This window comes from Cynocephalus volans, chromosome 7, assembly GCF_027409185.1.
Source record: "Cynocephalus volans isolate mCynVol1 chromosome 7, mCynVol1.pri, whole genome shotgun sequence".
In the NCBI taxonomy this organism is placed as follows: domain Eukaryota; kingdom Metazoa; phylum Chordata; class Mammalia; order Dermoptera; family Cynocephalidae; genus Cynocephalus; species Cynocephalus volans.
Window position 1 is genome coordinate 95,210,404 of NC_084466.1, and position 15,806 is coordinate 95,226,209.

At 35.6% G+C, this 15,806-nt stretch overlaps 1 protein-coding gene and 1 pseudogene across 2 annotated transcripts in view; one reads left to right on the plus strand and one right to left on the minus strand.

Moving 5' to 3' along the window:
- Positions 1–15,806, minus strand: part of ADK (adenosine kinase) — a 556,699-nt gene that overhangs the window by 245,402 nt on the left and 295,491 nt on the right. The gene's annotated exons all lie outside the window — the stretch shown is intronic.
- Positions 3,304–4,818, plus strand: LOC134382397 (poly(A)-specific ribonuclease PNLDC1-like; annotated as a pseudogene).

Here is a 15,806-nt window from a genome sequence, read left to right on the forward strand (position 1 = left end):
GGAACAGAGTATTAGCCAAGACTTCAGAATCATTTTAACTCAGCACCCTGGTAATAGGGAGTAGTCCACAGTGAAAAGGATCAGAATATGACACCCTAAAACATTCCACTTTGGCACAAGGATTATTTTGCGCTGAAGGCAATTAAGAAAGAGTTAACACAGGAGGAGCACTCTGTACTCACCCCTTCTGTCTAAAAGCAAGGCATGAATTTCCCTTTTGTAAAAAAAATTTACATTTGTAAAGATGTCCTCTCCAGTACCAGGAAGATAACGAGACAACTCTTCTCACTTGAGGCTGCATAACAAACCTCATTAAATAACCTTATTATCATCCATTTCCTAGTCACCTTCATATACCCCCCCAACCCACCAGAAGCCCAAACCCCCTTTTTGTCTCTCGTCTCTTTCCCATACTTTGTGTAGTCTCTTCTCCATACTTTATCACTTTTTATTAAAATGGTACTATGCAAGCCCCTGGGTCTAAATGCCTCTTTGGGATTTTCACTTTTCTATGAGGCCTCCCATGTACATACAAAATAAACCTTTTCTCCTGTTAATCTTTTGTCAATTTAATTCCAAGGCCCCAATTACTAAGCCTAAGAGGGTAGAGGAAAAGTTTTTCTTCCCCTATAGTAACCACTCATATGGGGGGATGGGGTAGTGGAGGGATGTTTAAGTAAATATAGCATATAGTACAGCTACTCATTTAACAGTCAGCATGCAGATATCAAAAGAAGATGTTTGACAGAAATAATTACTGCAGGGATAGAAGATTTAAAATGCTTTAGGTAAAGCATTAAAAACAAAAACAAACAAACCTCAACACTCCCAAAGCTTTCAAAATGAAAATCAATGGGTGAGGAACATGGGGTGTTTATAGACCAATCACATATACTTTGGCTTACAAAATCAATGTAAAAGTTGGCTTAAAATCATTGTACTACATAAATTAGAGCAAATATAATTAATGAAGCTAGTTTACATATCTTTTAACAAATTTCCAAGGTCTAAAATCAACAAGAAACTGAAGAACAATTAAAGATACTTGTCTTGTATACATATTTCACTCACTGAAAGAACCTGGGAATCACCTAGGACAAAGGGATAATGCTAATGTACAATTATCCATCCTCTTCCAAATCACACTTCTTTTTAAAAGGATTTTATAGTTCACAACTGCTTAGAGTATACAGTACATACGAAGCATGGAATATGAGGTCTTTCTGACCCCTGTCTACTTTCCTGTCATCATCTTCCACCATTCTTCCACATGCAACCTCGCTATTTCATAACTGTAAATTCTTAGTATTTCACCACAGGAGAGGTTAACAAGCTCTCTTTGAAAAATAGCTTGAGTGGCAAATAGATTTTAAAAGATGCATAACATAACTCCCTTGGAAATTCAAAATGAACATCAGCATATTAAGGTGTGGGGGGCAGGCATGTTGGAAGGATTCATGAGAAAGTGAGTAAATTAAACAAGGGCTACACAATTAGTGACAGACTGCCGCGTCCCCTGCTCCCAAAAGGTCAAGTATTTAGAATGAGTAAGGAGATAAATTATCAGTCTTAAATCAGTATAAGAGAAAAAGTTAAAGCCCATGCACATACCATCCATTTCAGCATTCATCTGGCAGAATCTACTCCCAACTGATTTACTGGATTTTGGCTAATCAACTAGTTACTTTTCCCCCTATTTAAATGTAATAAAAAATATGTTTAAGCTATATGCTTCAATTAATTCTAAATCATTATCGAAGTAACACAAATCAAAATATTATATATATTCACTTATGTATTTATCTTTAAACAGCTCTTTTTTAAAAAGGTAGATTCATGATAGAAATTCAATGTGTGAACTGCAATTCCTTTGAGAGAGGACAGCAGTTATAACTCTTTCATTTATACTTGACGTTTTCCATTAGCCTTTCTTAGAATTCTCAGTAAGCGATTACTCGTACTCACTTTATGATTTAGGTAAGTCTCAACAGCCACTTCCTCTAAATAAGGAAAGCAAGGTTAAGAGAGGTTAAATGCCTCAGAGCAGATCAGATGTGCATCTAGCTATATAACTGTGGGGTTCTCAGGAAATAATTTACTGTTTCCTTCAAGCAGGTATAAACATACTAAGATCTGTGATATTACAGACATTCCAAGTAGCTTCTTTTATATTTTAACCACTTTCTTTCACTCAAAGGCACTTAAATAGTATTACATAACAGTAAAGAAGTATACAAAAGAATGGGTATAAATGCATGTTATAATCAAATGTAGGAACTGTTATTAGTAGCAGTAGCAACACTTCACTACTTTACTAAATAAAAATTATATAATAATTGCCATTTAATTATAAACTGGAAAATCCTTCATTTGAGGAATGAATAATAAGAAACATAAGGTGTTAATACTGAAATTAATTATAGATACATTAATGATATTCACACTTGTTATTAATATGTTAATCACTAAGAACTTAAGATATGCCAAGATAGGGGCAGCTGACTTATAACAGAAGGTCTTTTCAACAGAGGCTGTATATAACATCCGTAAATTTTGTTTCAGAATAGGGAGAGAAAGTTCTTAGAAAAACATCTGAGCAAATATGTAAAAAAAAATGTACATGTAACAAATTAGTTCTCTATGAAAATATGAAGAATCTATTTACAACCCATTGCTTATATTTGTTTTTCTAAATTAGTGATTATGACATTTAAAAAAAAATCCTACTATGATGTTTATTCTCAATATCTTCTTACTGTTTCTTTTCTAACCTACATCTTTAATCTTCTGTATGTATGTGCCACTATAATCAGATGTTGTGAAAATTATTATACTGTCACAGGAAATGGATTTTGTGATCTCTGGTGGGAAATAAAGCAGACAGACAAATGAACCATTGTGGGAAAAAAATCTTATCTTTTATGAAAAGTAATGGATCAAGATATTAATGACCATCACCCCTGAACTCACTGCTGGATGCTGAGGAAAAAGAATTTAAACCCCTTAACTATGAAATAAAAAGGAATGGCTTCTTTAAAAGACCAAACCCTCTTTTTCCATCTTATGTTTATACTATAGTAATGGGAAAGAGATGTTGCCAGAGTGAGAAACTGCCTTAGAGTATACTACCCCAACTCTTCACTGTAAAATGGTAACTAACCATTATTTAATAAACACTTTAAAATACTCCAGAAAATAAGAACCATTTAATTTTTAAGAGGGCAGCCTTAAAAACAATGTAAAAATATTTACGCTTTTAAGGTAAGGTTAAAAAGTAAAAAGAAAAAGGTTAAAGGCATAGCCATGGATGTGGGTGGTGACTAGTTCAAGCAGAGCCTCTCTCTGCTGCAGGAGCTTGTCCTGGGCGTGGACTTTGTGGGTCTTGACATAGAGTTCATTGGCCTTTGTTCTAACCTGTCTGGGCCCCAGCAGATCAAGATTGTCTGTGTTTTCCAGTACTGAAAGAGAATCAAACAACTATGTAGCCCATTTGTGTAACTTCCTTTTCTTCCCTACAACGTTTGGGATTCAGAATTCTCTTTTCAGGCTTCCAGTGTTCAGTTTTTGAATTAGTATGGCTTCAATTATAACAAGTTTCTCAAAAACTTGTTAATTCTGTATATGATGAAGAACAGGAGAGGAAAATTAAACACAATATGGTAACTGGGAACTGGAGAGTTTGCAGCTCTCTGGATGAAGACCAGATCAAGGTAGTGATTGATGAAGTGAGGTGGTAGCTGGACCTGGCCAAGGTAGGTGACTGGATGACTCTCTCTGGTATTGCTGGGTTCCAGGCCTTTGAGGTCCAGTTGGTGCTGAGGCAGGCCCTCCCCAACATCTGGATGGTGCTGGAAGATCACAGAGTGGTAGTAAAGAAAGTGAGTAAACAGCATTGCTGGTATCTTCAGAACACCTCTTGTGATCAGGATTGCAGTCGGAAGGAGAAGATTCTTCTCTCTGGGAGGGGCCATTCTGTCTTTTCCCAGATGCTGGTGAAAGCCCAGAAGCCCTTAGTGGGACATAATATTATGACTATGTGCTGCATCTGCATGAGAAGTTCTGCAGACCTCTCCCAGACAGCTACAATCAGTTTAAGCAGGATATCCGCAACCTACTTCCTGTTCTCATTGATACCAAGAACGCGACAAAGAATATCTGGAAGGAACTAAACTTCCCAAGGGTTTCAAAACTTTCAGAAGTGTATGAAGTCCTGACAGTGGTTTTAATCCCACCAAGAATTCTAGACCAGTCACTATTCATGCAAGGGAATGTGAGAAATACGTTGAGACAAAGTTGCCCCATTGAAGAAGCATGTGATGTCATCTTCCGTGTGTAAATTCTTTTGAAAGTAGCACACTTGCTCCTATAGAGAGTGCATGGCAACGGGCCCACACCCGAGCCCTGCTTTTCCCAGGACCTCGACTTGCTGGCTCCTTAGGTGAACCAAGTGAATCTCATCCAAACTGGTGTCCCTAAGATCAATTTTTCTGGTCCAGATTACCCCAGTATCTAACCTCCCATCCTTGTCCTCAGTGTCAGCAAGTGTCCTGGGATCAGTGAGCAGCAAGTCTATCATGAGTTGCAGAACCTCTGCAAGTTTGATGTCAGGTAACTCACATGAAGCCAGTTTCTGCACCTGACCAATAAGTTTAAGGATGCTCAGAATATCTTCAAAGAGTACAGGGGCCACCTGACCTCGCAGGTCTTCTCATATATGGGTACTGGAGACATTCCCCAAACATCAACTGCTTGATACAAGTCTGTGGTGTAATTACCACCTGGGTCCTTCTCACATTTCTCAGAATATCTAGTCCCTGAATGCAGCAAGCCTCCTGTAGCCACTGTTCTGCCTCTATGCCTTTCTAGGATGGCTGTCTTGGGTTTTGTCTGTGTAAATCATATGCTGTTTGCAGATGTTATTTGTATGGTCCTTGCTAGAAATTTTATGTTTTAAATGTGAAGTTCTGTGAATACCATCAATGATTAAAAAAAAAAAAAAAGTCCTTGCAGATTGTAAAAAGAAAAAAAAAAACAAAAGGAAAAAAGGTTCAAACGAGTTATATGATCAGGATCAAACAGGAGATGAGCAAGTCTACTAACTCCCAAGAATGTGTTCATCACAAAACGAACTCTACCCCATTCAAATTTCAAAACCCAGGGCCAGGACCTATGCTTATGAAAGAGACTTTTCTTCCTTCTCTCTCACTACAGGTACAAGGTTTCCTACCTAAGTAAGGCTTCAATTTTAGCTTCATTAAATGTTAAATATTTATGGAATAATGTTAGAAATTAACATCATTTATTTGTACAGGGGCCTAATTTCTGTGGGAAAATGCATTTTAAGCTCCAAATAACTAAATTACACATAGACTTTGTACATACTGTTCATTTGGGCAAACTGGATGGTCTGGCAAAGGACTGAAGAAGTGCCATAGAGTTAATCATCTTAACAAGGAGGTTAGCTGCATACACCTTAAACGGAGAAGGAGGAGATGGAACTGGTGATCTAAAGTTCTGGTATCAACTCTTACTCACTGGTTTACCAACACGTGAGTTTCATCATAAATGCTATAATGTATTTACCCAGTAGGGACTATAATGGAATGAATAAGTTAATACCACCACAGTGTTTGATAAAAATAAGAAATAAAATAGCAATAATAACACTTTTACATTATACATTTCTTCTTTGCCTTTAATACTACAAATAAATGTACAACTAAATATTAATCTCTTTGGATTCTTTGTTCTTAGGTGTATCAAATGGTGAAAGTAGCCCAAAAGTTCTGTTAACAGCTTTGTTGCAATCTAATTCGCATGTCATATAATGCATCCATTTAAAGTGTATAATTCAGTGGTTTTTAGTATACTCACAAAGATGAGCAGCCATCACCACAATTGATTTTAGAATACTTTTCTAATCACAAAAGAAATCCTGTATCCATTAGCAATAACTTCCTATTCCCCCACAACATTTCCAGCCTAATCACCAATATAACTTCTGTCTTTATGGGTTTACCTATTCTGGACTTTTCTCATGAATGAGATCATATAATATATGGGCCTTTATAAATAGCTTTGTACACTTAGCATAATGTTTTCAAGGTTTATCCATGTTGTAGTATGCATCAGTACTTCATCCTCCTTACTGCTAAATAATATTCGATTGTGTGGATACATTTTTCTTTCAGTTTTTTGAGGTATAATTGAAAATTAAATTACATAGATTCAGGTGTAAAATGTAATTATTTTGGGGGGGAGGGGGGTGGCTGGCCAGTATGGGGATCCAAACCCATGAGCTTGGTGTTATAAGGCTGTGCTCTAACCAACTGAGCTAACCAGACAGTCCATAAAATGTAATGTTTTGATAAATGCATACATTGTGAAATGATTATCACAGTCAAGCCAATTAACATATCCATTACCCTTCAGCTCCCTATCCCAAAGCCTGGTAACCACCCTTTCTATTCTCTGTTTCTATAAGTTTGACTACTTAAGATTCCACATATAAGTGAAGTCATATAGTGTTTGTCTTTTTGTGCCTGGCTTATTTCACTTAGCATAATGTCCTCTAGGTTCATCCATGTTGCTGCAAATGGCATGATTTCCTCCTTTTTAAAGGATGAATAATATTCCATTGTGTATATATGTATGTATATATATAATATAATATATATACACCACATTTCTTTATCCATTCATCTGTCATCAGACACTTGAGTTGTTTCCATATCTTGGCTATTGTAAATAATGTTGCAATAACATGGGAATGCAGATATCTCTTCAACATACTGATTTCACTTCCTTTGGAAACATATCCAGAAATGGGATTGCTGGATCATATGAGACTTCCATTTTTAATTTTTTGAGGAATTTCCATACTGTTTTCCATAATGGCCATACCAATTTACGCTCCTACTAACAATGTATGAGAGTTCCCTGTCTCCACATGACTGACTTTTGATAACACTCATCCTAACAAGCGTAAGAAGATATACTCGTTGTAGTTTTGTGGTTTTGATTTGCATTTCCCTGATGATTAGCGACACTGAACACCTTTACATGTATTTGTTGCCCATTTGTATGTCTTCCTTGGAAAAATGTCCATTCAAGTCCTTGGCTCATTTTTTAAACAGGTTATTTGGGATTTTTTTTGCAATTAAGTTGTATAAGTTCTTTATATATTTTGGATAATTAACCCCTTATCAGACACCTGGTTTACAAATATTTTCTCCCATTCTGTGGTTTGCCTTTTTATTTTGTTGATTATTTCCTTTTCTGTGCAGAAACTTTTTAGTTTGATATAGGTCTACTTGTTTAATTTTGTTTTTGTTGCCTGTGCTTCTAGTATCTTATCCAAAAAAAATCATTGCCATGACCAATGTCATATGAAGTTTTTCCCCCGTGTTTTTTTCCAGGAATTTAATGGTTTCAGGTTTTATGTTTAAATCTTTATTTTGAGTTGATTTTTGTGTGTAGTGTAAGATAAGAATCCAATTTTATTATTATCATTTTTGGCATGTGGATATCTGGTTTGGATATAATGCATTTAACTTATCCATTCATCGGCTGATGGACATTTGAATTATTTCTACTTTTTGGCTATTATGAACAATGCTGCTATAAACATTCATGTACAAATTTTTGTGTAAACATAAGTTTTCATTTCTCTTCATTATATACCTAGAAGTGGAATTGCTGGGTCATTTATTAGCTCTATGTTTAGCATTTTGGGAAACTGCCAACATTTCCACCAGCAGTGCAGGAGGGTTCCAAATTCTCCACATCCTTCCACATCATTTGTCTTTCTGATAAAGCCATCCTAGAGAGTGTGAAGTTGAAACTCATTGTGATTTTGACTTGAATCTCTCTGATTATTATCTTTTCATGTGCTTATTAAAACCCCTTGCTTTGTGTGTATGTGTTTTCATAAAGTGGAGGTAAGGTCTTGAATTGTTTTTTTTTTTTTTTTGGCAGCTGGCCTTTGACCTTAATGTTATCAACACCATGCTTTAACCAACTGAGCTAACCAGCTAGCCCTGAGTTTGTTAAGCTAAAATTAATATTAAGGTGATGAAACTACAGTTAACTTGCTATCTTTGAGAATTTGACTGCACAGATCTTCACATATACTAAATAAGCACTCATCACTTTAACTTGTATTGCAACAGGACTGGCCCATTGCTCAGCTGGTTAGAGTGCAACCTCACAACACCAAAGTCATGGGTTTGGATCCCCATATCAGCCAGCTGCCAAAAAAAAGTTCTAGAATTTAACTTATATTGTAACACATCTTATTCTTTCTAGAAGACTGATAGTTCAGTAAAGACAGCCCCCATGTTTTCTTCATCTTTGTACCTGTCACATTACTTCACAGGATATGCACAGTAGGCAGACTCAACGAATGATGGTTAAATGAAAAAATTTAACATCTCATTCATATGTAGTATCCCTTATGCAAAATGCCTGGGATCAGAAGTGTTTTGGATTTTGGATTTTTTTGGATTGTGGAATATTTACATATACATAATAAGGTATATTGTGGGTGGGACCCACAGCTAAACATGAAATTCACTTATGCCTCATATACATCCTATATACATAGGCTGAAGGTAATTTTATGCAGTATTTTTAATAATTTTGTGCATGAAACACGTTTGTGTACATTGAACCATGAGAAAGCAAAGGTGTCGCTATCTCAACCACCAATGTGGACAAACTGTGGTTATTTGGCATCACCAACATTCCTGACTCCAGTTTTATATTCTGATAAAGAATCACTTTCTCACATTTATTCAAACATAAGTACTTAACAGCAAATATGATATACCACTAATAATAATGAAAAAATAATGTATTCAGGGTAACTAAGCAGCACAGTAGCATCACTAGAATACCTGTATCAGCTATTAACAGCAGCAACAAAGAGTGACAGGCTTTTAGTCTCCACCTTTGATGCTGTGTTTTGATTTAAAGGTTACTGGTACACTGTAGGGTCAGGTGTGGAATATTCTACTTATGGCATCATGTTGGCACTCAAAAAGTTTCAGATTTTGGAGCATTTTGGATTTTGGATTAAGGATACTCAACCTGCATTACCTTCACAATGCTGCTCTAAGACAGACTAAACTGATACTATTCGATCCTCTTTTGAAAAATGATGACCATACAAAATTATGCCCTAAATTAGTAGAGCTATTACAAAACTCAAATTTCCTAATCCTGAATTTAGTCACTGTGCTTTTGATTAGGCCAGAGATTTTTCATGTTCAGATAATCTGTTTTAAAATATTAATATCTATTTAAAAAACAATATTTTTATTTTAGTTTATGAACATGAATCGTGGTTCACTTATTTTAAATAAAACAAATTACTAGATATCATCTCATCAGGATATGATAAAACCTAAATAATTTATTAATTAACTGTGAAATAAGCATTTTTTAAGGAGTCGTTTGTTCTTCTCAAATATAAGAAGCAGAATTGGGATATAACTTTATTTTTATTAACCTGTGGTATGGGCTATGACTATGGGCTCTGGTATCAGAAGGCCTGAGTTCCAGTCCAAATCTACCACTTATGAGCTGGGTGAACTTGAGCCAGTTATTTAATCTCTGAGCTTCAGTTTCTACATTTTTCAAATGGATAACACAATATAACTCGGAGGGCTATTGAGAGCACTAAATGTATGTAATGTACTAGCATGTGGTAAGTACTGTGAAAGTAAGCTATTATTATAATTCAAGGAAACACTGTAAACACATTCACTGTGGAATCAATTTTCAAATAAGTTTTAAGTTTTTAACCAATATCAAAGTACTAGGATTAATCTAATTGCCTTAGCTTCATAGGGAACTAGGAGACAGGGATGGGTATAAATAAAGTTGTGAACTGGAATCTTCTGAATTATATATTATTTGCAGTATTATATAGTCAAAATAAATCAACGAAAACAGCCAAATAACTTTAATCACTTATTATTAAAAGAAATATCTTGATATAAGACAACTATTCTTACATTAGAAGTTGTTAGCAGAAATTATAACAAGGGCTTCTAATACCAAACACATATACTTATAGGAAATTATTCATGTCTATACATTGAAATTAAATCAAGTTGGTTTGTAAAGCAAATTTGTGTTTATCTTGAATTGGGACAATAATTTGAACATTAAAATGAACATAAGATGGATTAACATTAGAGATTTTATGTGATATCCCTAATATGTTTGCTTGATTTATCATACATTACAAATTTTATAAACATGAAAACATATTTGCTGATTTAAGTAAACGTTTTCAATATGAAGGTGAACTTCCTTTTGGAAGCCAAGACTGATTATAATCCATTAATATATCTTTCAACAAAAAGGATGAAATCTTCCACTGGTTAGGCTGATAAACTCTTTGGTGTCAAAACTAAGCCTCTTTATCATGATAACCCAGAATAATGGTCAGCTGCTTTAGGCACTTTATCTACTTTACAGATGAAAAATCAGTTCTACTTTCATGGAATTAGATTAATGCCATAACAGGAAATACTTCTGGGGCTGAACTCGCTTCATGCCTTCAAAGCTGCCTGTAAATTTAAAGTACTTCCTGAACTCAAAAGATAAGACAGGAGAAGGAAAAAGAAAAACAGTACAGTGACCCTTTTAGTGAAGGAAAATATTGCTTCCTGAAAAAGCTATTGAAAGCTACTTGCTAGGGGCGTTATGCTCTAGAAAACATAGGGCAAGTTGAACATGGAGATTCTGGTCATATATCAGACAGTTGCTATAAATCTATCTCTTCTATAATCCTTTCTGATAAACTTTAAGTCTTAGTGAAAGCTAAACTAATAACTTTCTCACCTGTTAGTAAATACAAAATTGCTCACTATTTTACAACAGTTTATAAAGAATTACAGTTTAACACATTTGGAAAAATGCTGACCACAAGCTCTAGAATTAAATTTTGGTTGAGAAGGTGATTGACAGGCAACAAATCCAGTTGCTACCTTATTAGGTAGCTTAACCTAACATAAAGAAGTAGGATATATGAAACATATAAAAGAGTTTTTAAAATAATGATTATGATATTGGAGATGATATCTATAAGATACATAATTAGGGAAAAAAGAAGACCGCTATATGTATGCATTTGAACATGCCCATATGAAACTGAAGACAAGTAGTACAATAAAATGAATGATAACATAACCTACAAAGAGGGGGAAAGGAGGAAATTTTCTTTGTTGTGTTCGTGGCACTCAAAAAGTTTGAGTGCCACGAACACAACAAAGAAAATGAAAAGAGTACAACATTTATCAATTTATATATAGCAGATTGTTTTCAATGTGCTCATCACTGTGGAGTATACAATGGAAATAATAGATTCAACAGATGCATACTGAGCATACATTAGCTACTACGCACTACGCTAGCTGCCAGAGGTAATGTGGTTATTAAGACAGGCAAGGACCTTACCTTTTCCTTAGCTTGCATTCTAGGAGGAATTAAACAAGTTAATTACCAACTGAGATAACCAGAATAAAGCAGACAAGCATAGTTATATGGGGAGGGGAATGGCAGGGTACACTGACAATAGCTCATGGAGAAGCAGGGGAAGCTATTTTAAATAGCCAGGCAGAAAAAGCCTCTCTAAGAGGATGACATTTGAGTTGAAAGCTAGAGGTTATAAATGAGTTAGCCCTTGGAAAACCTGGCCAAAAGCATTTGAGGAAGAAAGAGTAAGACTAAAGGGCTTAAGAATTAAAAGAGCTTGGATGTTCAAAGAATAATCAATGAGGGAGGAAGTAGAACAAAATGATATTAGACAGGTAAGGGAAAGCCATGTAAGACATTTAGGACTTTATATACCATAGCAGGAAGTTTGGAATTTATTCTGTGAGCAATAATTGGCAGCTATGAAAGGGATTCAAACACCAAAGAGCCTTATTCCGATGTGCATTTTTAAAAGATCACTCCATCTATTCTGTGGAGAATGGCTTGAAAGGGGTTAAAAAGTAAGTAAGGAGTCAAGTTAAGAGGCTATTGCAATAGGGTGGAGAAAAATAATAATGGCCTATAATTGAATGTAACTGCTGATAAAAGAAGAGTAAATGGATTCCAGATATATTTTAAAGATGGGGACTTCCTGAAGAAAAGGAATAATCAAGGATGACTCCCAGGGGTTGGCTAGAGCACTTAAGTCAAACCCTACAGAGATGTATTAGACATGAGTGTACGTCAAGACTTCTGTTTGCATATAATCAAATAACCAGGTGGACGTTAAGTTTGGAGATCAGAAAGGAGGTATACAGTTAGAGCGCAGCCTTGTAACACCAAGGTCAAGGCTGGCCAGCCACCAAAAAAAAAAAAAAGAGAAAAAAAGAAAAAAGAAAAGAGCTGTTCACTAAAAACCACATCTGTAAATCATCACCTTGTGAATGGTACTTAAAAGCACGGATTGAGGTAAGATAACGATGACAATATAAATGAATCATAAATACAATAAAGTACATGAAAAAATGTAAAAATTTCAGATTTTGTCAAACTTTTAATTTATTGGTCCAAAATTCTTCCTAGAATTATTTACTGATTAAACGTCGTTCTTCCTCTCTAACATTGCTAACTTTTACCCTTCTCTTTTTCACTCGATAAATCTTATCAGCACTTTATCTATTTTATTAATTGTATTTAAGAAACCAGGTTTTAGATTTAATTCCATTGTCTTGATTTCTACTTCACTACTTTCTGTTTTATATTCATCATTTGCTGTCCCTTTTTTTCTTAGTGGATTCCTTAAGATCTTATTTTATATGCAAAATCATGTCATCTGCAAATAGAGATAGTTTTACTTCTTCCTTTCTAAATTGGATTTCTTTTCTTTCTATTGCTTATTTGTTGTGGCTACTACAATTTCAAAGAAAAATTTGTTTAACCCTAGATCCAGAAGATTTTCTTCCCCTTTTCTGGGGGACGCAGTGGGTGGCTGGGCGGTATGGGGAACCAAACCTGTGATTTTGGAGTTACAAGGCTGTGCTCTAACCAACTGAGCTAACCAGCCAGCCCCTCTCCCACGTTTATTCCTAAAAGTTTTATAGTTTTACATTTTAAATTTAGGTCATTTTGACTTGATTTTTGTATCAGGTGTGAGCCTTCAGTCAAGGTTCATTTTTTGGCCAATTGCAGCAACATTTTGAAAAGGCTATCTTTCTTCCTTTGAATTGGTTTTGTACCTCAGTCAAAAATCAATTGAGCATATTTGTATGGGTCCTTTAATAATTTTTAACTACAATTTTTTATTTTCTCATTGGTTGTCCTAAGGCTTACAATATACATCTTAACCTATCACAATCTGTCGGGCCTTAAAAACTAACGCCACCTTAAGTGACATTACAAGCAGCGCCATTATGGGCCCACAAGGAACGTGGCAGCCTAAGATGGCGCTGGGAGGAAGTAGGGTGGGAGTGTCTGCGGGAACCTTGCCTTAGCCCTTATTGGCCAAATATGCACTTCCTCCCTCGGGAACACTGCGTGATTGCAATAGCTAGGCATTGAGACAGGATGCATGCTCTTGTAATCTTTAAGCTGATTGGAGGATGTAAAAACCTCCCATCCCTATTTGCCTTTAAAAGCAAGTGCTTGTGTGATAATAAACGGAACTGCTCCCGCATCTGAGTGTCCTTTAACGGGCTGGTTGGGGCCTGCGGCTGTGCTCACCTCTCTTCACGGCTCTCTTCCCCCATCTCCTCCCAATGGGGATCAGAAGGAAAGAGGAATCCGGGCAATTCGCTCGCCCGCCAAGGGAGAGACTGAAAGCAAGGCTAGGGCTGTTCCGGTTGGCCGGAGGCAGACCCGTCAACAATCTACTTCAGAATCAAATAAACTTAATTCCACTGAAATACAGAAACTTTATTTCTATATAGCACTATCCCCTTTTGTGCTATTATTCTTGTTGGGTTCGTTTTGTTTTCATTTTTGTTTTGGCAGCTGGCCAGTGCAGAGATCCAAACCCTTGACCTTGGTGTTTGCTATAAGGCTGGGCTCTAACCGACTGAGCTAACCTGTGCTATTATTACTTACGTAGTAAGTCTATACATCTTACAAACCCAGCAATACATTCTTATACTTATTACTATACATAATTTTATATCTTCTCAAGAAGAAAGGAGAGCAAGTATGTACTTACAGAGTTTGCTATACTAATCATCTTATTTACAATTCTGGTTCTCCTCCTTTCTTCTTGTAGATTTAGGTTATCGTCTAGTGTTATTTACTTACTCCAGTACAGCTTTGTTGCCACCTGTCTCCTTGATGCTACTGTCATATATATTACATTCTGATAAATTACAAGGCCAACAACATAATTATATACATAAGCTGTATGCACTTGCTTTTAAATGAGTCAAGAGAAGAAAAAATAAACATGCAATTATACTATATTTTATAATTACTTACATAATTACCTTTATTGATGCTCTTTGTTATTTTGTCTGTAGATCTGAAAAACTGTTGTCATTTAATTTTAGCTTAAAAATTTTTTTTATTACTTCTTGTAAGGTAGATTTGCTAGCAATAAATTCTGTTAGGTTTGCTTACCTAGGACAATCTTTATTTCATCTTCATTTTAAACATATTTTTGCTGGACAAAGACTCTTTGTTGATAATTTTTTTCTTTCAGCCCTATAAAAATGTTATCCCACTGCCTTCTGGCCTCCATTGAATCTGACGAGAAGTCAGCTGTTAATCTTATTTGTGTTCCCTATTTCGTGATGGTTGTTTTTTTTCTTGGTCTTTTCAAGATTTTCTCTTTGTCTTTGTCTTCCAGCTTCTTGATTATTATGTGTCTGAGTGTGTAATGCTTTGCATTTATCTTACTTGGCAACACTGAGTTTCTTTTGTGTGTAGATTAATGTTTTTCAACAAATTTGGGCTGTTTTCAGCTATTATTTCTTCAACTATTTTTTCTACACTTATTTTCAGACATGGTAGTAGTTATAGCATAGAACGAGGCATTAATATATCTCTCGTCTCTTATCACGTGATTGTGGATAACACATATTTTTTGTGCCTCAATTTCCTTACATGTAAAGAGCGATGAATTATACCAATATACCAATAATACTCCACTTAACTCACTGGATTCTTATGAGGACCAAATTATATGATGTCTAGTAAAAAACACACAAATATTAAATAAATGTCAATGTATTTTTCCAAGGATAAAGCCTTCATCTATAAGACTTTGATGCCATTCCATCCATTAGTTACCACTCTCCTGTACTGCGTCATTAGCCTCCTATATTTGGTACCTTCCTAGGTAATATACAAACTCAAATCTCTTATGTCTTTAAGCAAACCTTCCCTCTCATCCAACACTCTTATACTCTATGTAATTTGCCTACTATCACCACTTGTCTGGTACAGTGATTCTCAAGCTCTCTTGTGGTAAAGAACACGTTGGTTTTTTTCCCTCAGTCCAACATGGACCCACATATGATGTTACTGTGTATGACTAGTTCATGTATTACACCACAAGCAACTCACCACAGGTATTTCCCAACATTCCAAACTGTCTATTCCCTGTTCAATGAGGAATCTGATGATCAGACACCAGGATGACTGGAGTGTTAAATAAAATTTATAGAAGGCCATTGGTTTGGACTGAGCTCCTGCACTGTGCTCAACAGACCAAACCAAAATGGAGGTAGTCATGCTGAAGTTCCATGTCACCAAGCTGAAATTCAGTTGTTGACCTAAACTTCCAAGAAATCAGGAGAGAGAGCTAACAGCCAAATCCCCAAACAGGCTACTTTTAA